The sequence below is a fragment of the Lonchura striata genome, chromosome 11, assembly GCF_050655825.1.
Source record: "Lonchura striata isolate lonStrDom1 chromosome 11, ASM5065582v1, whole genome shotgun sequence".
NCBI lineage: Eukaryota > Metazoa > Chordata > Aves > Passeriformes > Estrildidae > Lonchura > Lonchura striata.
In genome coordinates, this window is record NC_140713.1 from 15,288,736 (window position 1) to 15,315,758 (window position 27,023).

At 38.7% G+C, this 27,023-nt stretch overlaps 1 long non-coding RNA gene across 2 annotated transcripts in view; it reads right to left on the reverse strand.

Annotated features, from left to right (window-relative positions):
- The window catches only part of LOC110484400 (uncharacterized), a 240,712-nt gene extending 215,612 nt beyond the window's left edge, over window positions 1-25,100 (reverse strand). Inside the window, exons 1-2 of one of the 2 annotated variants that reach the window (XR_014957755.1) lie at window positions 8,037-25,100; window positions 1-6,621 (exon numbers count right to left, since the gene is read on the reverse strand). The exon at window positions 1-6,621 is cut by the window's left edge and continues 75,895 nt beyond it. This is a non-coding gene — a long non-coding RNA (uncharacterized LOC110484400). The other variant, XR_014957754.1, reaches the window with a different exon arrangement.
- Window positions 25,101-27,023: the final 1,923 nt, after the last annotated feature.

Below are 27,023 nucleotides of genomic sequence, written 5' to 3' on the forward strand. Positions count from 1 at the left end.
GCTTATTTTAATGCATGATAATTCTTCTGATCTAGGTTAGTAAAAGAAGAAATGCATCTTTATATTTTCATAAAATTGAGCTGCTTTGTACTTTCATGGCTCTTCCTGTCAGATACATGTATATTCATCATCTTTCTTTAGTATTTTAGTGCTGGTTGTTTATCTGCTACTACTGCTGCTGAAGTAGACACTTCCACAAACATTGCATTCATAACCTAACACTTATAACTGTTCCATCTCCTTGATACAATATTTGGCCATTCAGGATCCCCCAGCATCTGAGCACTCTCATGATTAGAGGAGTGAGGTTTTGGAGCCTGCTTCACCCAAAGAAAACAAAGTGAGTTCTATGAGGAGACTGCAAGTCTTCCATAAAAATACACAGACGGAAAACAGAAGCCTAAGGGGAAATGGCATCAAGAGAATTCACAAAAATAGAAGAATAAAAGGTGCCTCTCCTAGGCTCCTCTGCAGCCCTAATCCATTTTCATGCTGCCCCTTTCCCCTGAGGAGATCCTGCTCATGGTAACCAATGCCCTTCTCCAGGTGATGGGAAGGAGCTTTTGGTGCCTCTTCCCCTGCCCATGGCCCAGGGCAGGCTGTGAGATTTCCCCCTGTGTTTGTGTGAGCACTACCCTGCTCCCTCAGCTGGGATGGCTCTGGGGCTGCTGCCAGGGAACAGCAGTGGGACTTTTGGCACCCCTCACATTTATAGACAAGACCAGCAATTAAGCCCAGAATATAAATCATTGCCTTTCTGCTCCCGATGACTCAGAAACTACACTAAGATAATATGCTTGTCACTTTTATAGCTAATGTCTGCATTTTTTAATGATTTATTTAATTCATTAAGCCTTTCTTAACTTTGATATCAGAAATTGCCACATCCTTGTGAAAATGATCAAAAGGCATCACATTAGGAAAAATATTAACCACTTATTTTTTGGAGGGCAGAACAAGGAGTCACACACAATTATTTGGAACTAACTACTTAAGAAAAAGTAATTCTAATTAATGTAATTTAGTAGAGACATCCAGCACTACTTTTTTTTTTTCCTAGGTTTAGCCATCAAACACTACAGAAAGTGCTTTTGTGCAAACTCCTTCTTCCAGATAGGAGAATTGACTATAGAATACCCTGGAGCCAGAGCAGCTCACAGAGCAGAGGAAGGGACCAGAATCACACTGGATGCCTTAAAATGTCTGAACTTTATTCAATGTTAATTAGATGGAAAAGAACTGAAAGTAAACACAACTGGTCATCCTAGACAAGGGACATATTGGTACATGACACCCAGCCTAGAGTTCATCACCAAGAGGAAAACACCTCAGTGTATGCAATGTCACTCTCTGAAGGGTCTTCATAAGAATTTGAGGTTCTTGTGCTTTGCTTTAAACACCTACTGCCAAAATCTAAAGATTTCCAGCATCCTTCTGAATTTTCACCCAGCAGTTTCATGTGAGTGCCTATACACAGTTGCTCAGATTTTGCTTTGTCAAGACACTCACATGAGTGTGAGGTTAGTCTTACTACCGTGAGGTGACTTCTTTCAGAAAAAGTTACATCAGGGGTATACCTTGCCTAACTTCATTACTTTAATTTAACTTCCACACTATTAGCTACATTTCTAGGTGTGTCTATCCTCTTGACTTCAAACATACATCATCTCACACCAGCCACTCATCCAGCCACCTGGTCCAAGAGCCCTAAAATCAAAATTGGAGTCTTTTAACCCCACCAGTGTTCTGCTTATTCTGAAGGAACACCCTTCGCCGTGCCCCAGTGAAAGGCTGATATGCCAAAAACCTTTCCCATAAAGTGTTTTTTAAAGCATGGATCAACATTATTCATGGAACATGCTCCCACTTGTCACAACCTACCTTATATTTAGAAACACTGAGGGCTTTCACGATCTGATTGTGGCGAGCAGCACTTACCAAGAATTATATCCCACACAAAAAACATTGCTCTACAGTGAATTTATTCCATCTGAAACACCCCTGGTGTGGAGGCCCAAATTTCCAGCATGCCCCTCTCCCTGTGATGCACTGACAGCAGCAAAACTGCCTTTACTCTCACAGGCAAAGGGGGAGTGAACTCTGGTCATTCTGGAACTGCAGAAGCCTGTGTGGTACCCAAAAGAAAATCTTTGCCTCTTGCTCTCCAGCTACACAACTGCAATTGCAGTAATGTATCTGGGTAGTCAATTAATGCCTGTAAAATGCAGACATCTTAATGGAATAATAATAATTTAACTATCCTGTAGAAGTTATTTTCAGTTCTTAGTTTAATTCATGATCCATGGGCAAATCAACAGCTCAAATGGTTTGTTTTTGTTTTTCTAAGTAACAGTATATCTGGGAAACAGGAGTAAAATCAATTGCATACAGACAGCACAGTAAGGGCATTTCCCTTTTTATACATTTTCCCTGGCAATGCTTCGGGACCTTTGTGGTCTGTGGTCATTTTTCAGCTTTCTGTGTCAACAAAAACAGACTTTTCAGCTCCAAAAGAAATGCATCACACATTAAATCCTTACCAAATTTAAGCCTACTTTGTCATTTTTTAGATCCTGAATAATATCATAAACTTTTGGGATTACAGAAATAATAATGACCAGAGCCCAGGCAATTTAAGCCTGCTGTGCTAATCGCAGAGTAGAAAGTCTTTTATAATAACATCTACGTGCTAGAAAAATAAAGATTTCAAACTACCCAAACCCCTGCTCTTTCCATTCCCTGCAACAATGCAGAGGTCATTTCTGAGATAATGACGCACATCCTCCAAGCAATTCAGTTCGTGTCCCAACATGGATGAAAAATAATCTGATCACTTTTTTCATTAAAAAAAAAACCAAAACCACTATTTCTTAAAACCAAAAATAAAAAAATCCCCTGATTTATTGAAAAATGTAGTATGATGTCAGTGTGAATTAATGTTTCCCATAGGCATACTAATAAGCTCCATGACATAATAACTTGTTATACTACACCAGTGGGACCTTAAAATTATTCCAAAGATAACATAACACAACACTTGAAGCAGCAGGAAACTTCCAGCATGCTTTTAGATGTTTTACAGTGTTACTAATCTTTGAATTGCTTGGAAAAACTGAAAGGAAACAGAATATTTAAAATTGGAAGCACTGCAGCTAGAAAATGACTCCATTCCAAATTCCAAATGTGCACAGGAGATTAATGTCAATGTTAAAAAAAAAAAAAAAAAACAGAAGTGGGGAAGTTATTAAATGCACTTTCTAGGTTGGACATGTGCCTTTTGGTAGTCCAGAGAAAATATGTTTTTATTTGGCTGAGTTATGAGGGTTTAAAAGAACAGACTTGCACACACACCAATTTCTTATTAATGAGAGGTAGGTTTTATTTATTTATTTGCAAATGAAATTTAAGCTAATGATTGCCCAGCAACAACATCAGGACATGCTTGAGAAAAGCAGAGACTGCTTTTGCTGTAGCACATAAGGAGATCATCTAATGTCAAAATCCCTATGCAGTCAAACTAGAAATTAGTGCAGTGTAAGCTAATAACTGCACGACGAAGCAATGTGCTCTCCAGGGCTAAGCACTCCAAGCAGACAAAAAAAATTATAATTAAGTGGTGTGGTTCAGTTCACTAAACTGTCAGAATTTGTATTTTAATATCCACATTCAAAGCATTTATTCAAACAAGTCACTGGAGATGTGAGGGAGGAACCATAGATCTCTCAAGGAAAGGCCACCAAGCGAGCGCTTGGGCAAAGATTTCAGTGTCCACCTAAAGCCAAAAAGGTCTTCCAGCTGTGAGACAGAGCCCCTGAAGGGTGCAGGGAGCAGTGCCCAGCAAGGGCTGGCACAGCCAGGCAGGCAGTGGCCACTGCTGCAGCTGCCCAGGGAAGCTCCTGCCCACTCCAGCCAGCACTTGCTCACCTTGCTGAGGTCACACAGCAGGGGCAGATCCCTGCCCAGGTGATCCCTGGCCCTTATGGCTTGTGTGTCTTGGACAGAGACACTTTTCCCTTCCCCCAGTTATCAAAATTTCTGTGTGTCTGACATCACATTTACTGCATCATCTCTTTGAACCAGTTTCCTTTATGTCCAGTTTTGTTTCACCACCATTTCCACTTGGCCTTCCTAAGACATGCATCACAATTCTGTGCTTATTCATTTCTTAAATGATAACATAACCCTGACCATTGCTCCCAGCTAAACTGTACAGTGTTCAACCAAAGCTAAAAATGAATATTCCATGCAAAAAATGTTAACCTTTGATCCAGACACATCTCTGGAATAAGTGATCATGTAGTGCTGCAACCCTTTGATCACTCACACAAAAATTGGAACCATTTGCAAAAGTAAAGCTTGTGATTTGCACATAAACCAGACCCAATGGGATGGTTTGCAGAAGGCTGTAGTAGCCACACATTACACTGGGAATGTCTGTCCAGTCCTAATACAGTGGTCATGCACTGAAACCTTTGCCATCGTGGGTATAACATGGATTAAACTCAAGTTTCTACTCACAAGCCCTGCAGAAGGAAGCAGGATGGTGTGTCTAAAACAATTAATCACCCCAAACTCAATGAGCAAGTGATCTCACGTTACCAGGTACTGCAGGACAGAGCAGCCCTGAAAGCTTCATCAGCCATGAAAGATTCAGTTTCCTATTCATTCACTCAACTGTTTCAACATCATGGGAATCTACAACAACCGTGTGAAACCATTTTCCACAGTGAACCTAGAACACCTGGGGAGCTCTTTGTAGTCTCTGCCAAGCAGCTATCTTTAAAAGGAAGGATAAACTGCAATCTGAAAATGTCAGATACAGACCACTACTGGTACAATGGCAAGGCACAGTCAAGCAGAGAGAAGGGGTGCAGTAGGATGGATGCTTTGGGCTAGATAAAGAATAAGATGGAAATAAATGTTGAGAATTATATGGAAAAGGAAGTATTTTAAGAGTATGCAAAGGCTACCAAAGGATTGAACAAACACAGCAGCAGAGATGAACAGAAAGCGATACATGAGTAATTTTGAAATTTGGGATTCCCACGATCTGCTGAGAACCAGCCAAAAAAAACCCAAGAGGAACTAAAACTAAATTATGAGCTGGAAAAGTTCTCCCCCCTCCTCCTGTCCTCCAGTAAAAGAATATTAATGTGATATACCACTGAAAAATGTATTGGAGTGGTATACTTGTCCCTAACTGAAGATTTTATGTTAATTTGAATGAGTCATGATCCAAGGAAAAATAAAAACCTATACCAAATATATTTTAATCTCCTTTATCTCTTACAATGGACTTGTGAGGCAGCGAAAGAGAAAACTTATTTGATTAATTCAGTGTGGTTATTTCACAAAAACATTTCCTTCACTGAAAAGCAAAACATATTTGAGAGTTTAAGACTGAAGTGACAACTCCCCTTAAAATTCTGTTTAATTTCTAATATTTGGCATAGCAAACAAATTTAAACATACAGGAAAGACTCACTTTAATACCAACTTTTCATCCATATGAAACATCCCTATATAAGACTCCTGTTTTGGTGGAGATCCTGCACAGAAAAGCTCTACAGCAAATCCTTTTTTTTTCCTGTAAAATTCACATAGACAAAATTCAAGTTTCTCAGAGTCTTTTTGCTAAACATTTTGCATCATCTGTATGTTAGAGATACCCAGATATGTTGCCTGTGCTGTTAAGAGATCTTTTCACTGACTAATATTTAAATTAATACTATTAACAATAAAATATTTTTTCTTTTTAGTATCATGGTATATATTATAGGATATTTTATTATACAATTTATTATTTTATTACTTTTTAACAGTATTCTAATTTTTAAAAAAATATGTGAAAATGTTCAAAGAAGATTTAATGCCACTTAACATTCCAGAGCACATTTCTGCATCTGCTTGGTGCATTCATTACTTACTTACTAAAAATCTAAGCACAAGAGATGCACAGTGCAAAAGTTCAGTCAGGAAAATGGGTAAAATTAAAATGGTGGAGATTGCAAATGCTGTTATTTGGTTCATTTGAACCCAGATAACAAATATTTATTTAATTTAGAAACAGTCCATGAAAACTCACAATTGGATTTACTTTTAGTCAGACTGAGAGGGTGTGGTCTGTTTGTCAGTCAGTAGCAGTGTTCCTGGAAACTCTTATAAGCTGGATCTAATTGGACTTTTGAGATTGACTCCAACAGACCACACAGAGATACTACCAGCAGTACATTTCTATGGGTATGCATTCCCATAATTGCAGTCTTCTATTCTCATCAGAGCTTATTTCTTGCATGGCAAAATGACATGACTTGGTTATTAGAAGGACCAAATAAAATGCAAGTGACAATTAAAATTTAAGTGTAAATTAATTACATGCCTGGCTATTGTCAACTGCATTAGAAGTGTGCTGAAGAATGAGAGATGATGTTATCTAATTGTGAAAAACATTGAAGTTATGGTCTGTGTTAAACATCAAGCCTCTGTAAGGCAGGTGGCTTACCTAAAAATGCTATTTCTGTGTGCCTGTTCCTCTTGTGCTAGACACCAATATCAACCCAGTTTTATACAGAAGATGAAAGGTAATCTCACAGGCTGCTTTAATTTCTCATCATTGATTTTCTGTAGGGTACACAGGAAGCATCTTCAGGATTTAGATGATTCCCATTTGCAAATATTTCTAGATAACATAGTCATATGCAATTATAGAACTAACCCCTCATAAAAAAACCCCATCTTGCAGACCAGTGAAAAGACATTCATTTTCATGATATAAAGTCATGGGTAATAGAATAAAACATCCTAGAGGGTCCCTTGGTAGCTGTTGTCACATTTTTAGAGACTGATGCTATAAGGGTCTCATTCAAAACTCATTGATGCTGGGGCAGTTATTCCTATGCATGTCAGCAGATTTCAGAATGAAATAAGAACTTACAATGCAAAACATTGAGGGATCCTTACTGACATGGCAACGGTGGCCTTAAAAAGGAAGTTCTTGTCTGGAGCAAATTTCTGTAGCCAGAGGAACCCACTTTTTTAGAACTGCTAACACTCATAAACCACTTTTTTTTTTTCCTCTGGATGGTCTTATCATTATTGGTACAAATCTACACTCCTCTCTCAATCTTCCATCTCAAATTTTCTTTACATTTCTATTTCCTTCTTGTTTCAGGCAAGTTACCATGCAGTTATTTTGTGTATGTCACAAGCAAAGTAATAGATGCCCATGAGGCATTTTCCATGTATATCACAAATAAAGAAAGAGAGAAAAGAGAAGGAGAAAAGGGGGAGAGAGAAGAAAATGGAAAAGAGAGAGAAAGGACATATATCAAGGGCACAAGCACCTCCCTAGAAAAGCAGTAGCAAGAAAAAGGAATTTGGCCACAGCTTTTTTAATGATTACTTATGCTTCAGTAGTAGCAGCACCAAAATTCAAATCCTTCTCTACCAAGCTGTTGAAAGCCAGGCAGGAATGTTATACACTGCTGTATGTAACACAGAGCCAGACCCATGGCAGTGGATTAGCTTAAAGCCATTGCTGAGGCTGGACTCAGGTATTTCAATTTATTCAGTGCTCAGAACAACCTTTATGCACAGGAAGGTTGGATGGTGACAAGGGAAGGCAAATGCAGTAACCCAGAGTCCTTCAAACCTTACAAGCAACCCCTTGTCTCTAAGTGCTTGAGATGGTTGTGTCAATGAGCATAAGCAGTTAATGGGGCTGATAAATCTTTAAGACAGAAACTGTCACAGTTTATGTTTCTGCACATTCTGTTATAACAAATCCAACTGCAATCTGAATCTATTCTACCTCAAGACCCAGGCAAGTCCCTGGGAAGCCACGTCAAACAAAAGGAAAAACAATTTACCAAATACTGGCAGCTGCAAAGAAATTTTAAGCTTAGATACATTTTTACAGAAGAAAATGTAAGGATTAAAAGCTAGAGGCCATAGATTTCTCCATACTTTAACATACTTGCACTACAGCAAAAGGAAGTGACTAGAGAAGATCAAGCAGAAGGACATACTCTACATACCTGTCAGAGAGCCATCTCTGTCATGATGACCTGCAGTTTCAAGACTGAGCATGAAAAACAAAGTCAGTTGTGTCTTCTCTTAATTTCATTAAGCATCTCTAATTCTGGAGGGGAAAGAATGGGAATACTGTAAAGTATCTGCAAGTTACCCACATAAAGGCTACTTAAATGGAACACATATTTAGATCACAGTTCTTTTTTACTTTTGATATGCCATGATACACTACTCTCAGGTGCAAAATCACTTTATGTGGTTTCATTTAACAGTAAGTTACAAAACCTTTTATAAATTGCCATAAGTGTAAAGAAATCCTGGTAACTGGGATTGTTTGCCAAACTATTGGGCCAAGTCAAAAATCTCTATTTTAATTACTAAGGCTTTATTTCAATTAAGAGAATATGCTAAAAATGTGGTCAAGCTAGTCACTAATGAGAAGAAATAGGAAGAATGTGAAAATCTGGAAAAGAAACCTACAAACCCACATGACTCACAATCCTCCATGACTAGGAAAAATAATGAGAACATATATTTAACTAAGATGTCAAAAAATTTGAAAATTAAAGTCTTGATTACATCACAGAAGTGAGATGAGAGATTTACCAGGGTTTAAATCTGCTTTTTGACAGAAATTGCCCATATTGCAAATACTTGAAGTCTAAATGCCATGTTAATCCCTGTATCAGTGCTTCATCTTGGAATAATTGGAGGTCTGAACTTTAAAGACCAGGCTTTACTATGCTTCCATTAAGAAATATCATCTTCTTTGATAAACCCAAAATCTGGCCCAGCTTTCTGTATCATCCTCAGAGATAAATTTTACCCCACATCCCCCACTAACAAAGCCACCACACTGATAAATCAAAAACTGCTCAGGAGAGCTGGTTGGGTAAAACCTTTCAATTATTCAACTCTCGACACACACAGAGCTTGTTTTAGGAGAGGCTTGCACAAATTCTGTACTCATTAATAGGATAATTTTTTTTTCTTGCAAGTAGCAGAAGTAACAGATAACTGCATCTTGTCCCCATCCTCATAGATTATTTTTTAACAATTACAGAAGTATCTGTAGACTAAAGAACTCTGTAAGCAAAACTACCACCATGCCTTAGTCATCACATATAAGAAAAAGTTTCTGAAAATCATTTTGGGCAAGTGTCTGACCTCACATTAGTGAAAAAACAGAGCTTGAACCACAGTTCAGCCATCTTCCCAGCACAGGGCCTGTAAGGAGATTTGAGCCCCAGGTTCACACCTCAGGCTCTGGGGATGTACAGTCAGGGCAGAGGTGGGCACTGCCTGGGTCACCAATGGTGCCCACAGTAACCAGCACCAGCTGTGCACAACAGTGCACTGGCAGCCCACTTTTCACAAGCATTTGAGCTAAAAGTCTGTCTCATACATGTGAAAATAATTATATAAACCCTGGTTATTAGTGCCACATTATTCAAGAATAGCTTGGATGTGTGGGCCAAGTCAGCTGAAATAAATCCTCATAGCCTTGCTATGGGTAATGCGTAGACATTTACATAAATTAGCTGAGGATCTGTCATATCTGACTCCTTCTAAGTAACAGCCTTAGCTCCATGACTATTTTGATGTTTGTCTTCTGAGGGTATTAGCCCTAAAATCATGTTCTGACCATGTGCTGGAGAATACTTGATGCTGAACCAAAGGTGACAAAGAAGGTGAGTAGTGGAGGTGATATTGCTGGAAGAGGCCAGCACTTACATGAATAGCAGGAAACTCTTCTGAAAGCAGCTCCCTCAGCAGGCTCCACTAATTTCCTGGTGGTTACACTTAGTCTTGCCAGCAGATGATGTCACAGGCTTTTTCACACACAGGAATAAAAGCCACATTTCTTTTTTCAAAGTATCACCAGCAATAAACAACGTAAAATTTTGGCACCCTCAGGAATTTTATGTATGGATACAAACTTCTCAAACCACCAGTGTGCTTTAGGAGCTGACCCACAGTCTGTGTGCAGGATCACATCACAGAGTTGTGTGAGCCAGACTCCTTTTGGATTAAGTGTAACAGAATTTAATTAAAATTAAATAGAAGATTCCTCTCAGCACCACCCCTAAGCCCCTCTAGCCCATGGGCACTCAGTTCACAAGACAAGCAAGAACTCACAGAAATGCACAGCATGGACTTGGTGTCCACAGCTCCTACTGCTTTGCTCTATAAATCCACAACCTGATTCCCATTGCCTGCAAACATATGCATAACCCCAGAAAAAGTAATGCCAAGTTATAGTTCAACTCAATCTGAGACACCTTTTGCAAACAAATACATGAAAAGAACAAAGTGTGTAAACTGGCTTTTGTACATATGAGAACAGTGCCTTTCCTACAAATAAATTGATGTTAGTATTTGAAGTCTATTGTGTATAATTAAAAATGTCTAATTCACCCAAGACAAGATTGTCTCAGTGAAGGCCTGTCACCTTCTATATGGGAGAGACATGCATTATGTATTTTTTGCACTGACTTATCTTTGTTATGCATGAGGCATGTTTTGGCAATATATATATATATAAAATCTGGAAACATGCATTCAGTTTCTGTGATTCAGAGTCGCTACAATTAGCAGAAGTTAATTTTTGTCAGCAATTTCCCAAAAAAGCAACAAGGAGAATTTGAGAATAAGCATCCTTGATACAACAAAAACAAAGGTGTTTCTTATGCTTGTCTGTTAAGAGAAAAATCTATCACAATTCTTTGCTAAAATGTGTAGATGAATTGCATTTTTACAATTCAACTTTGAAGGGGCAAGTACCTTGTTAAAAGTTACAGTAATTAAACATGAATTTACAAATAGCTTCTAGTTCAAACTTGGTACTGAAGGAGATAGAAAGGCACTATTATGTTATTATTCACAACAATGAATAAAATGTGAAAGGGGATCTGTATGGAAATGGACATAATGTATACATGATACAGCCCTAGTCTGAGAATTGGTTTCATGGTGCATTTTTAGCTAGGCTTTCTATTTAATGGAGCAGGCACTGATCCAGTGCACCAAGTTGCAGGTTTTTGTTCTAGTTAGATGGCTACGAAGGCCCAAAAGTGACGTGAAATAATATAATCAAGTCTTTTTCCTTAAGGCACATAAAGGTCACAAAATAACATTTAATTACCCACTCTTGTAACATTTATAAAGGAGCAAATCAGAATTACTCCAGAGTGAATATCTAGGAATCAACAACGAATCAAAACATAAATGGCAATTATTTTGTGTATCTGAACAAAAAACAAAACAACTTTCTGCCAGAGGAAATCAATTCCCCTTCCACATACTCCAACTGGCCTTGGTATTTTGCAAAAATACTGCTACAACCAGTTTGCTGAAATTTAACATGATTTTAAAAATACCCAAACCAACAAAACAAAAACAAGCATGGCAAAAAAAAAAAAAAAAAAAAAAACAAAACCAAAACCTGTCCAGTTTTCACTAACTAAGCATTTTTTCCTTACTTTTTACCATTTTCCAGGTAAGGTTTAAGCTAAATTGGGACTGAGCACTCATTTCAATTTTATGCTTTGTGAAGTGAGAAAAAGAAGCCATGTCTGAGACTGAACCCTGCCAGTGGTGTCCACTTCTCTATCCACCCAAAGAAGTGTTCAGCAATACAATTTGAGGCAGCCCTCTATGCTGGAAATTAGCCTGTAGATTTGCTGCATGCAATAAAAACCTTTTTAAGCTGGATGAGCTGAGGAGCACGTCCCTGTCATTGCCTCTGCCATAAGGGAGGAACAAAGCAGAGCCCAACACGTAGCAACCTCAACCCCCAACGCCCCTAATGGGAACACTCGGCCCTCAGCAGGTCACAGCCACCATCGGGGCTCTCCTGGTGCTGCCGTGGAGACTGAGCTCTGCACCTCACCACCAATGCTGGTGGAGGTGCCACAGCCCCAGCCCCACCTCTATCTACACATCCCAACCCCACCTCTATCTATACATCCTGGTCACAGCCCCAACCCCACCTCTATCTACACATCCCAACCCCACCTCTATCTACACATCCTGAGATGTATGAGAAATTCTAATGGCTACGTAGCTATTTTTCAGTCTTTTGGAACTTCTCTTCCTTCAAGCTCCATCTGCAAGTTCCCAAGTCCTCTGTGTTCTTGTGGACTCTCCATATTAATAATTCTAAAAGTAACATTTGGAACCAGTATGCTTCAAAGGCTTGCCAGAAGATACAAAGTCCAACAATTTAGAGTCAATAGTTTCTCACAGTGGTTTGCAGCTCTACTGCTAGAAGAAATACTAAGAATTGAGACGGTATCTGCAATGTGAACATCAGGCAGAAGGAAATAGCTGTGATGAAACATAATTTCAAATGAGGCTATCAGTTCTCATACAACTGACATCAAAGGACTGGGGTTATCCAAGAGAAAATGGAACCAAAAAGCCTTATTTGATTCCAGAAAGGTGTATGTTGGCAGCCACTACCTTCATTCTTCTTAAATTATCACAGAACCTTATATGTTTATTTAGTGGTGAGCACTTAAAAAAACAGATACTGGAAATGTCTTTTCCCTACATTATGTATCTTAGAAAGTACCTGAGGAAGAAAGGAGTTGTTGAATCAGTACAGCCAAAGCAACAAAACATTTGGGAAAAATATCAACATGGATATTAAAATATTCTTTTGGAATAGCGAGAGAGTATTCTAATTCCCTGTTCTCAAAGCACCTCCCTGTTGCCATTTCCCTACTAATTCTGATCACAGTTTCAAACACACAGCCCTCACCCAAATGAAGAGATGAGCATTCTTATCTACAGGCAGACCAGACTGTCTGGAAAACAGCCATAAGACAGAAGTGATCACTGAGTGATGACAGCTTAATTCACAGCTAAGGTGCTATTTAAACAGCTTCCAGTGTTTCCAGAGATGTTCCAAAAATCAACTGTCATAAACCCCACCATGATACCTGGTCATGACAGTAAGAAAATGACCACATAATCCCTGTACTCTTCCTTTAAACACAGAGGATTAGCAGATCATGTATTTCTGTAAATCTTCATTGTACCAGACAGTTAGAAGTCATGATAAGAAAGAACCATGCTCGTAGTCATGACTAATAAAGCAGAGCTTGTCACTTCTTTTGGGGTCATCAGAGCTGGATTAAGCCTATCTAGCTGCCTTTACAAAAAAAAATATGTAGGATAGATTTTAAAATGTAAATGACCACTTCAGATTGTGTAAAATTAACTGAAGAGGTACTAAAAATGCATTTATTATCACAATAATAGTGCTATTCAAGTGTTGCTGCAACCGAAACAAGAGCTACCTCTTATAACAGAACAGGGAGAAGCCTGAATTACAGGACCAAGCAGTAAAAACAGCTGACTAAATGGACTATGCACCTCCTGAAAGAAAATACTCTTGGCTTTTGCATAATTTGTTGTTTCATCATATGGCCCCGCTTGATGTGTATAAAGTTCAACCATAGGTGAATAAAACAGAAATCTCATGATCCCTGATGTCCAGAACAATGAGCATCTCTGTCTGTAAAAGTTCTGGGGTACCAAGCCAAAGTGCACCTGTGGGCAGAGCTTCAGTTCACAGGCTCCTCCAAGTGCTTTGAGAACAAGCTACACCAAGGGAACTTCTACCCAAAAACCAGGAACATTTTCTATGAATTAAGAAAAGATATCCAGATGTCACCACAAGCCTCTAGAAGACAGAACCCCAAGCAAACGAATCCCAGCTCCCCAGGGACTTGGGGCGATTCTTGGCAAGGCAGAGTCCAGCAGAGGCCATCAGGACCATCTGCACAGACCCCAGTGCCTGGCATCTGCTGGTGCCAGCTGGGTGCTCACTGCAGCACTGCCACCTCCCTCTCCCTTGCCACACAGCCCAGCCAGGGAAAGGATTGCTCCACAGAGCCGTGGGTTCAGCTGGGGAGCTCTCCTCAGAACTGTTGAATGGAGCTGGACAACACTGGCAGCCCCCTGGAGCACCAAGAGCTGCGGTTTAATCATATAACCTGCTCCAGGCAAGGTCATTTTTTAATCCTGAGAACAAGACATCACACAACTGATTGGAAAAACCTTTCTAGAACTGCATCAATTCAAAAAGAATTTTCCAACACTTAGCCATAGTTAAAAGAATAGTAACTAGAACTGATTTGGAGAGATTAAATGGATAAATCACCGAAGATGTTGGGGAAGATAAAGCCAGCAAAGTGAATAAATGTTCTGGGTGTGGAAGGAGACAGGCTGGTTTTATCAGCCAACAGCATGGAGTCTCAGACCTAAGGCTATTATGATTAACGTTAGTCTGTCCTTTAAAAACCCTCTAATGTATTCAGTGAAATGAAAGAGCAAGAATGTGCCTGAAGTGAGGGAATGTCATGACAGCCCTGGTCTGAGAGCCCTGGAAATGCTGGAACCAAACATTTCAATTTGGCAGCATGAAAGTCAGGAGGCAGAGTGACTGTAAATGGTCTGGAGAAACACTCTTGACACTGTTCCACTTTTTAAAATTACTCTAGTCTGAATAGTTGGTTGTTCAGGTACAGAATTATTAATTTTTGTCTCCAGAGATTAGTTTTGCTATTATCACCAAAATCAGCAGAAAATTTTGTAGACAGGAGTTTTGAAAGGGCTAAATAAGACAATGTAGTTGTCTGAATGTTTTTTTTAATTATTATTTAGTTTAGGAGGTCCAAGTATAAAATATTAAAACTCCAAATTTGTGTTATATTTCAATTCTATTGAAAAAAGGAAATAACTTGCTTTCTGTCTTGCATACGGGGTAAAAATTCCAGCACATTACACTTTATGAAAAATAGCTACATTTATAGGAGATGGAAAGCCAAGACTGGCCCTTCCCTTTAGTCCTGGGAAATATATCCTTTAAAATATGACCATTTTGAGCCTCCATATATCTGGAAATTCACTAATCGCTTCTATGTGCGAGTAGCTCAGCATGAAAAAAATACTATTACTCCTTTCCATAGCTTCAGCAAGACAGGTATCAGCATGGCATATTCATATATCCCTCTGTGATTTATATGTAAATATGCAAACATCTTCTTGAAGGTCTCTTTTTTTTTTTTTTAAAGGAATCCTTTTGGCAATTTGCTATTAAAGCTGCATCCGTACATATAATATTAGGCTGCCCTTTGGTCTTCACAGAAAAAAGAGGCTGTCATAAAGCTATCTTCCTTTTTCCAGAGGCTTACACAAAGCAGCAACGCTTTCAGGGGTAACAGTATTCCTTTTAAAGTGACTTCCACAGATAGTAGCTACTTTTTCCACAAGTAGCTTATACAGTGCTTAAAATGGGCTCTTTATGAAGAAAGATGGAGTGTAATAAAAATACCACTCCTAATCTGAAAATCTAAGAGACACTGGATGAGCCAGTTACATGTTTTGGGGTTTTGCTGCCAGGAAAAAGCACTCCCTCTCATCTCCTGGACCACTTAGGATGATTTGGAAGACTAGTCATTATTTCCTTTTGTTTTTTCTCCTATTAGATCTAGTGGAGCTCCATCTTGGCATGTACAATTCCCCCCGGGTAAGCAGAGAAAGAAGCAATTAAGTACAAAATGCTAACAAGACGTCTGAGTGAGTCAACTGTGTTTCTAAAGTATCTGTGGGTTTTTGTGCACCTAAAAATCATTTCTAGGTCAGAGAAAAATAAAAGTTAGGGTAAACCTGGAAAAAAGTGTCATATTAGGATATTTATATAAACTGTCATTCTTGTGTTTTCCCCAAACCTCATGTGCTCTAAGCTATCAATCAACAGCCTCCACAATCAGACTTTGAGTCCTGATGGAGTAGGAAGATGTCATCCAGGGAGGAAAACATGTGAAAAATCTGTTAGCCATGTGTGTCATTACTGATGTCAACATTTAAGTAAATATGCAAGAACTACCTAATGTTCCTATAGACCTACTGCAACAGAAATAACTGAGAGAGCTTTGCCAGATTAAATGGTACCATGCTTATCTCCATCTTTCTGTAGTTAGGGTTTTACATGTCTGTAGCACAGGTCTGCTTTCTAGGAGCAACTTGAAAACTGCTATGGCAAAGAATTCCAGAGCAATTTGTTATATTAATGGAAGTTTTCAGCTTTAATTACTCCCCAAAACTCCTGAAAATAAACATGTATTCTAAGTATTTTCTGAATGGGAGCCATCATATAATTAATTTCAAGTGGCAAAAGCAGCATTCAGAGTCTTGAGATTCCCAATGCAGTTTCAGAAAATGAGAGTTACAAAATGCAAGTGGCATCAGCAGTGATGTGGTATTCAGATCACAGGGGGATTACAGTGATTTTACAAGGAGGAAGAGGGACCAGCCACTCTTCATCAAAATACTACACAAATACTGATGAAGGCATATTTTAGTAAGAATTAGGATTAAACTTTCTAAGTTTAAGACTCCACTCATTCATAGCCATGTACAAGACAGCAATGAATGCTGTAGGATACACATTAAAAAGGAGAGATTAGAAACGCAGAAAATTTGGATTAAACAAGAATGATGTCCAAAGCTCAGAAGAAAGGCGCCCTACACAAAAGCTTATTGCAGGCTGCACACATCTCTGTTATGGTCAAGCTCAAATGCACTGTCACTAAGTTTTTAAAAATCAAACACAGAGTCCTGAGCAACCTCAAATTTTAAGCCACTAAATCTCAGTAATAGTTTTTAAGGAGAGTTCAAAAGTAAAACAGAGAAGTCAAAGTCCAAAGGTATCACAATGGCAGATCAAAGTGTGAAAAGGGATTAATGGCATCTTCAGCAAACGAAGTTTAAAATTCTAGTGTATTAGGGAAGGTCTTTTTTGAAATGGTAATAGGCTATACCTGAGCTGAAAAGACAATTAAGATAGTGTTAATTTTTTTTATGGTATCTGGCAGTAATATTTTTATCCTGTTAATTATACAGGAGACAGCAAATGTACATAATATGATAGCTCCATGCTGAGATGACATGCCTGCTGCCTAGTTAAGTGGCTACATTTATCCTATAATTAGCTTGCAGGAATGTGATTTGCATTGCATACCTAAGAGTATATATAATGTCAACTATGCCACAAAAGCCTAAAATGGAAACTGACACTCTCTTAGCTTTGACCTCTGGATAAAACAAGGTGATGCCTCTCATGACCTCCTGCACTTTGTATTCAGCCACACACAAGAAATGCATTGAAGTAATGCTAAATGTATGACAAATTCAAAATGTGCAGAAATTTAAAGTCAAGGCAGAAAATCAGTGCTGATGCCTCAACCTGAACTCATCCCTTCCCTGAGAATGAGGATAATGATGGTTAAAAGGCAGCAAATGTGGTTTATTGGTATTAACTCTGAGAATTTTTTCTCTTGCAGGTAGAATTACAGGAGCATTTCCTGGATATATATTTAGCTGGCAGAGGAAGTACATAGCTTTTCTAGGCAAATACATAGGTAAAAACTTGTTATTAAAACTATGTTACTGCCTTCTGTATGTCGGTAGCGTGTACAGGACTTCACTGCTACAAATACTGCACATCTGGATGAGCAAACATCTGGAATGAAATCTTAAGTGTATGATTGAAGATACCGTTGTCAACATTTGCATTTCTGCTGTCATTTAGGGACTGACTCCAATATTCTCATTGCAAGATTAACCTATCCAAAGTTATTCCACTGATTTCAAGCTGTTTGTCCTTTTGTCACAACTTCTTCTCCTGATCTCATGACATACAGCACCACATTGTTCTGAGAAGAAAAGGGAAACCAAGCAGCCACAAATAACTCTGAAGCTTCACTGGGTGGCACCTACAGTATCACTGGAGGCTTCAAGCTCTTGGGACCCCATTCCTTATCCCTGTCCTTATCCCTTCCCACTGCTGGGAGAGGATGGGGAAGCAATAACACAGGTTGGTAACCTCACCAGCCAGACTCCAGCCCCACAGTAACCATGGAGGGAAAGAACCTGGGAGATTCTGCCCTTAAACACGGCCAGGAAAAGTCACCAAATCAGAAACAGCAAAGGCAGGTGACAGACACCATCTCAGAGGAGCTCGCAGAGGAAAGAGGGAGGGACACAGGGCAGGCTCAGGGACTGTAGGACTGACCAAGGAAGAGCTCTGGATGGAAACAAAAAGCCAGGGAGGGTGGGAAACACAGTGACAAGCAAAATGCAGAAGGGACGTGAGAGAGCTCCGACCCAACCACTCTTCAGACAGAATTCTTTCTGTGCAGTGCCACAGACTCCTCCCACTTGGGACCCCAGGCCTCAGAAATAATGCTGGAAGGGCTGGTACTGATAAGGGTGACTATGTAAAATGAACACATGCAAGATGATATTTACTTGTATTTATTTACTTGATACTTATCTGTACAAATAGCTGTGATTCCAGAAGATCCTTTCCCCGAATTTTTCTTTACTTCTCTACCAAAACAGTGATAGCCTCTATGTCTTAACACAAGGATTTAGGTGCATTTTGATTCTGTTTTTCTTTTGTTTGTTTGCATTGCCATTTGAATGAAACTAAGTCAGTTATGATTTCTCACACCAAAACTGCAGCCTTTACAGAAATTCCAAGCTGTACTCACTACATTTCAACCAGTTTGTCTCACAGGTTTTGATGCCATATGAAAATTTACAAAGCATTCTCTATCACTTAGCTCATCGTTCATTAACGTTTGCATTCTTACTTGCACAAACACTCCAGCACTATTTGCCTTTAACAGTTTGGCAGCTTCTAAAAATTTTCTATCTAACTGCATCTTGTGACTCTTTGTTTCATGAAACTGCTTAGCTTGGTGGAGTAGGTCTTCTCCAGTCAAGTGTAATGTAGCTCCCAGGACTGGGTCCAATACAAAATTCAGGGAAGTCCTTGCTCTCCTCCTTAAAGTTTTGCCTTTTGAAATGAACCTATTATTCTGCCTCTTTCTTTTTGTCCATGATGAAATGATACTCTAAACTTCTCTGATTAAAGTACATGGCATGCTCTCAAGTATGCATTACTACATCTGTTTGCCTTATTGAACAGCTGATAAGCATTCAAACTATTATTCACTTTTTTTATTAGCATTCAGTACATTTCTGTGTATGTTCTGGCCAATAGTTTTTTTTTTAATAATAATGTTGATTGCTACAACACCACCTGGTGTTGCTGGCAACTGTGTTCTTAGGACAAATCTGGAGATAGCTGGGGTTTAATTTAGAAGCCCAGTTCCTGGAAGCATGTGATTAGATAAGAATTTTTTGTTTTGGTTTGTTTTTGAGGGGGTGGGAGGTGTTTGCTTGTTAAAAATAAAAAGGAAAAATCTGAGAGGAAAACTTAAATGTGACCACAGTGTATCCCCAAAGAATCAGAAACAAGAGACCTCATTCCTTTCCTAGTTTTCATTTCAGACTTGCCTATTTTGGTATATCCCTAGACATGGAGCATATCCACAAAATGCACATACATGCTTAGACATGCAGACACACAGACTTCCCACCCACTTTGATGGGGTATAGAAACAGCAACTTAGCAATTGTCATCAAAAGAATGTTTACAATATAAATCTTCCTCGCACCTCTATCCATACAGCAGCTCCTTTGAACTAGCAGTGTTTTCTAAGAATAAAGCAAAACCAAGATGCTTCTGTGAACATTTGTACTGACTCTTCGCCAACTTCAGCAACTGATCCAGGACTATGTGTGGAACCACTGCCTACATTTATCTGTTTGCTAACAGACAGATGCATAAGAAGCAACACCCTTGAAGATGCCTCAAGATCAGAAGAAATCAATGATGTACACAATACTACAATTCCCCCAACGTACCTGACAGGACCAGGCACTGAATTGGAGCCTCAGTTCAGCATGAGGCATGAAACAGGCAAAGTTTTCAAGTGACTTCCTCACATTCAAGGCAAATCATGTACAGAAGAATTGGTGACTTTTCATACACTCTTAGGGCTTGGTTGTACTAAAATACAACTCTGTTCCCCCACATCCATAGCAGTTTAAGATTCTAATTTGCTCCTTTAAACTACACTCTCCAGTTAACCTGATAGACAAAGGCTTTTCCAAAATCCCACAACATTGTTATCTAAGAATCAAACAGCAGGATGCTGGAGGAGCTGTTTAAACAACAACTATTTCCAGCCTTGATGGAGCACCTTATTTTGCAATATGTTGAAACACAAGCATCTTGATTAATCTTTAGTGGGCACCAAAGAATATAGTCCAGAATTTAGCTTCCAGGATGCAGTCTATCAGGAAAAACAAAACCAGCAAAACAAATTACCACTTTTATCCCACACACCCTGAACTAGGCATGTCCATCCAGCTACATAAGCTTTGTTTCTGTCTTGTATTCAATGTTGTGTGTCCTCACACCTACAGGCATGAGGACACGCAACATTGCACCCCTAAGTACACAGCCCCTTCTCCTCAGTGAGCTTCTGCTGGCAACACTGAGACCTTCAAACAGGAGCAGCCCCCAGTTTTCATGGGTTTCTCAGTTATTCACCAGCCAGCTATCAGCCCCACTCCTGACCTAGGGAAGAGACAATCTTTCCATGAAATATTTCTGCTTGGCTTTACTTGATAAGCTTCTCAGTCCTCTGCTCTCCCTCAAAGTTACCATTTGGCCATTAAAATGTTTTATGAAGGGCAACTTTTTCTCAAAGCTGGTCTTGATATGTATAAAGAATCCCACATGTCAGTGCCAAGGTGAGGTACCTACAAATATAATTCAAACAGGGGTATCATGGATAAACATCACCAAAAATAAACTTTCCTAGTCTGACCCTACTTGCTTGCTGTTTTCACAAGAGTCACTTTCTGTTCAGCAACAGGGAGAACACAATGTCCAAAATTCAGTAAAAAAATATGTACAAAGTGCCATTCTGAGTTCCTGGTTTATACTGATATCAATATTTAACTGGAAATCAACCTCACTTGATGGTGAGTGAAATGTACTTTGTACAGTAGGATGCTGCCCCCAGGAAGTGTGAGAAATAAATGCCATATGCTAATGGTGTTTTGGACACAAGTGAGCACACCCTGTGGGCTAAGAGCAAGGAAGGGGCTACAGCAAGCTAGTCAGAGTTTGTAGAGCACCTGAAAAAATGTTGGTTTTTGAAGATAAGCCCAAGGGGAAAACTTGTGGGAAATCTTCTAAATGGTGTGAAAGAAACACAGCTTTAAGATCTGCCAGTTTAAACAAACATTTTTGTTTTGTCTTTAACTGGAGCTAATGAAGTGCCCCACTTATTCTGAATTGCTAACGGGTTAGAACAACTAATACCAACATAGCCTTAGGTAAAGACTCCTGAGCTCAGCAACCACCTCTCAGTATTCAAGAGCTGCTGCTAAACAAGCACTGAAATCCATTGAAGCCGAAGAAATAGATCCACCTTCAGTTCCACTTTGAATTTGGCCCTATTTACTGAAGGAACAGGAGAGAGTGGAAGGTAGGAATTATCCAGTTGTTTAAGGAGATGGTGCTGAGATATGTAAACAATGCTTAAGATTCTAACTATGTGAGTTTACCTATGCATAAAAATTATACATTTAATATATATATAATACCAGTGTTAAGAAGTCTAACAATTTTCTAAATAATTATTTTTTTTCCATTAGATGACCTGGATAATATCTGAAGAAGCAAAACAAGTAAGCAGAAAGAAAAAAAAACTCTACAGAAGAAAACTCTGACTACAAAAATCACATGCAGTTCACGTTTTCCAGATGTTAGTATGTTATTACAATATGAAGTTGAGCAATGGATAGCAGTGAACTTGCTTTTGCATTAAAAGTCAGAAGCAATCAGTGTGCCTTCCTTGTACAAGAAATATCATGAAGAAAGAGCAGTTCTATTCTTTCTCCCAGAGAAAGTCTCTAGCAGTAATCTTTAGCTGATGAAAGACAGATACTGCAGCACCAGCTTTGTTTTTCTGTTACCCAACATGAGGGGTCCCCCACTACAAATGATATTAACATATAATTAGGTTTCCACTTAACATTTTTCACATGTATACACATTCATATCAAAGCCTGATATAAAAAGCTGCTTTTAAAGCTTGCTGTGTAGGAAATCATGTGTAATCACTTATTTAACCTGAAGGTATGGAGTAAGCAGGGATCCTAAGGTAGTGCTCCCACTGATCCCTACATAAGCTGCACATTGTTTGTTAGCAGAATTAGCATTACCAGAACAATCCCAGCAAGTTGGTTGGAGGCTTCCTCAACCCTCCTGTGATGTGAAATGTTCTTCCTCATTGCATTGTGTAATTTGGAGCAAGAGGTGAGGACTACCGGGCTTTGCTCAGAATTGATTTAACTACTCTTTAACAAACACCATTTCACTAGCTCAATGAAAAAAAAAAAAAAGCTGTATTTGCTCTACAAAGCCATACCACCACTCTAAGGAAAGAAAACAGAGAGGACAGCTCATTTCTAACATCAGGACTGTAAAAGTCAATGTAGCACCAGGAGAACTGCAATGTGGTGGTGGAAAACAAGCAAACCACCCACGTGCTCTTCCCCAGGTGGGTACAACATGCACGTGCGGTTGAGAAAGCTCCATATGCATTGGTGGCTGCTGCAAATAACATCCAAGCATTTACTTTTCTATTATGCAAGAGGAGCACTCCCCTTCATCCAGCTACCTGTATGAATACAGCCACATCCTCCAGAAATCCCTGCTACCTCCTGAGCATGCTGCCCGTAACCCCACAACAAAAGCAGACAGCTAATATTTTTTTTTTTTTCAAAATTGGTCTCAAAACTATCAGTCTATTACATATCTTTTCCACATAAGTAAAAGAATGACAGTATGAATACTCATGTTCAGCAGAACTCCCTGCACCAAGCAGGGTGAGGGCACCTGGGGCACGTGTTCCTCTTGCAGCACCCACGAGGGCGGGCAGGGAGAGAACCCAGCCAGGGGAGAAGGCGCTGGCAGAAGGAAGCCCTGGTTCTGGGCTGGCTGTGTTTGTGTCTGGGAAGTGGAGACATGCCTAAACACTGTGTTTTTTTAGACTTCACCAATAGGCAGCACATAAAACGCTAGAAATGCCTTTGATCTTGGCAAAATTAGGAGATAGGACTGTATTTGGGTCAACCGCCCCTTCCTTTTGCACCCTTGTAGAAGGAAAAAAAACGCTGAAGGAAGAGCAGCACAACAAAGAATTGCTCCTTTGAATAGAAACAATAGAGGCAAGCATCTCTAAAATAAAGATATTGTGATTAGGTTATACACTGTTTTTTTTTAAACCTGCATTAATTTTGATTTATATTTAAATAAAAATGATTAAATTTTATCTTCTAAGATGGAAATATTGTGATAAATACTGGCCCATGGCCAAACTAATCTCTAAAGCCTACAGCTTACAGCCCCTGTTGTCTTGTATGGATATTTGAATGGCAATGGGTTTTATCAGTATTTCTAAAGGCACTCATTTAATTATGTGGTTGTAAGAATTTTCAAAACCCCAAAGAATTAACACTACCAATACATATTCATATTTCTCAAATTAATTCAACCTGAACATTTGAAAATATTAATTCAAAAAACACACTCATTTATTTTTATTTCTGTAAACACGCAGAGCTCTTTTCTGGTCTTGTTTATGCACTCATTTTATTTTTGTATAATTATGAAAAAATGATGTCGTGAGCTCTCTTTCTTTATGTTGCATAATGCTGGCAATTGATCTATTTACAATGGGGTGCATTACCCAGAAAAAAATGAACCTGAGACAGAAGGAAGCTGGTAGCCCACAACAAAGGGCAAGAGCCACGTGCTGAAGCCACGTGCCTGTGCATGGGGACCCCGTTCTGGTGTCACTGGTGTGCTCCCACTGCCTTCCCTGCTGCAGTGATTTGGAAAGCTGAGCATTGTGAAGGGCCTGGAGGTTTATATGTAAATGAAACAGCTTTGTAAATGAAAAATATTCTCACCAAGAAAAAAAGTTGAAGTGTTTTACTTAAAAAAACCCATTAAAATGAATGACATCTAACTGAAAACAGGGGTTTTAACTTTTGCCAACCTGTTTACTCTTTATAATTAATTTTGATTTCCCATGTTCTACACACAGCCCATAGCAACACACTTGCCTAGCAGGAACCACAGCACCATTCTTCACAGGCTCCTCCACACAACAGCACACCTTGAGAAAGCTGATATTTTAGAAAAAACAAACTTTTCTGCTTGAGCAATTATCAGTCTGACACCACACTCCAGCTATGCAATGTTGTGTCATTTGACAACTGTTTGCCCACTTTGACAGGACAAATTAGGACTCTTTCTTCTCTACAAGCTCATGAACAATTATTATGGCATCATTCTAACATATTTACTACACACAGGAGAGAAAATGACATTATCGCATTTTAGCTGTCAGTTAAACTAAACAATTCACAGGTATATATGGTTATTGCTGGAAAAAGGATTACCATTTCCATTAGCAAGCAGAAAAACAGCAAGAAGAGATTGAACATTTTGAGAAACACAAAATCTACCCTATTCCTTAGGCATCTACCCTACCTCAAGTTCAGGACTATGTTAGATAACTGAATTTTTTTTAGGCTTCTTATAGGCCCCATGCTTGTATCAGTTTAACATAAGTAATAACAAAATTAAATTCCCTCTACTACCACTAAGGCTGCTTAAAGGACTTCTTTTGCTGCAGAAGCCATGACATAGGGGACTGAAATCTCTAATGAAAAGCTGCATATGTTGATTTATTCAGCTTTAGTGGTACCATTAACTGAAAATTGTTCTTTTCATAGGCTTATAGAGAATCTGCTGGCTGTCACTGTTCATGATTCAGTGAGAATACTGGGTCTAAAATTACTGCTGCATTTGGGTGGATATGTGAAGGATGGAAGTCTGCCCTCATTGTGTGTTAATATTTCATATAACAACAAATATATACCTTCTATATAACATATTAGATTCCATCACTAGCACAGCTGTCATTAAGTAATCTCTTTTAAAAAGTCTTCCTGTTTAAAGAAAAGCCAAATTTTTTTCAAGTAAAATATGTTTTTGGGGAAAAAATACATGCACATGTATATATAGACATGTATGCATATATATATATATATATATATATATATATATATATATATATATATATATATATATATATATATATGTAATAATAACCAGGCAGCAAGCATTTAAAATTGTATTTCAGACACTAATGCAAGCAGCTAATCCTATTTACATTCATATTAGCCCTGGGTATCTTTTTCCCTAAGATTTACACATTTGTATGCTTGCATGAGTTGAAGTGCTTTTTGCATGATATCAGTACTTTTGTAATTTAAATCTATAAAAGGCAATTTCTTTTAAATATACTTCCTAACAGTGGGTGAAAGAAGCACTAAACTTATTTGAGAGCTGTACACATCAGTAAACATGTGCACTGAACTCCAGGCAATGTGCTGTGAGAGAATTAATCTTATACTGTATTAGCTAAACAGAAAGATTCTGGGACTCCAAGTAACAAGCATGGAAAATGTCCAAACGTTTTCCTCCTACTACCTAGAAAATGTGTATTTTTTAGGATTATGATTTTAAAAAATCCAAGTCTTTTTTCAGTGAGTGGTTAATTTGATATTTCCTTACCTTACTAATTCCAAAATTTGCAACAAAGGTGTCCATAAATAGCCCTAATGAATTTTACAGATGTCTAATTTTGACTACCTTCCTCTTATCTACTACCTTAACGCTGAACAACAGGACTACTGTTTTATTTAAAAGTCTGTAACCTCCTTGCACTTCCTACAAATATATAAACACCAGAGTCAAGAATATTCTTCTCAGTGAAATTATCAGGAATTAGAGGAAATTGTTTTGTAAAGAGAGATGAAAAGCAAGCAATTTGTATGAGAATGTTTTCAGATACACTTGAGTAGGACACTACCAGAGCAGCAGAACTCAAAAGGGATTGTGTGCATTTAACTGTTAATTCATTTTTGACTATTTCTTTCATTTTATAATTTAACACAAAACAATAAAATTCAAGCATGGAGGAAGAGAACAATTTTGAAAACCCTTTCTAAAATGGTCAGTAAAATGAATTCTTAACCCTTGTTGACACATCCCAGAGGCTGGTGAATAATACATTTCTGCTTTTTTTCCTCTAGGTTAAGTCCATCTACTGCCCCCAGCCTCCATTTTTTCTCTTACACGCTTTCCTTTCTTCTTCCCAGACCCCAAGCATCCCTGTACTCTCCCACTTCCCTGTATTTACATGGACTTTCTGGCATGCCCTCTCTTTCCTCTGACTTTTGGAGCCTCTCTTACATGCCTCTTTCTGCCTTGCCCGTCTTGCTTGTCAATGCCATTTGGCAACAATGCCTTTAGAACTGTTACTGTGATTATTCATGCATAAAAAGATGTCGGGAACATGGTGAAGACAAGTATTCTCAGATTCCTTATGCCCTTTCTAAAATAAATAGCCATTTGCAAAAGAAAAGAGGATGTGTGTGTTGTGAGGATTTATTGCTCCTCTAGCTCTAAATTTTGCCAGCACAAGCAGTGCTCAAGACAAGCCAGTGTATATTTCTCTGACATAATCTGTTGCCACTCATAGATGAGTGTGCTTCTATTTCTGTACACTTAAAAAAAAATCATACTGCCTAGAAGAGTACAGTTGATAAAATTTTAATAAATGAGTGAACAGTCTAAAAGTAGATGTGAATATAACATGATATCTCATTATCTTCAAAAGAAAAGACACACCAACCATCAGTAGTGGCAAGGACATGGCAAGCGGCTGCAAGTCTCAAAATCTGCATTTAATGCCAGCAGTGCTGCATGTCCTTTATTTCATGTCCTTTTTTGCCTCACCCCTAAAGGAGTGAGGCAAAAAGAACATGATTTCCAAAAGCAAATCATCCCCCATTAATGAGGCATCTGACAGGTGCAGTGGTCTCTCCCATATGACGCACCCCGAGCTGGTTTAATGCGACTTCCCTTCCACCACGCTTCAGGAAAGGGCTCTGCAGAACACTTCTTTTAT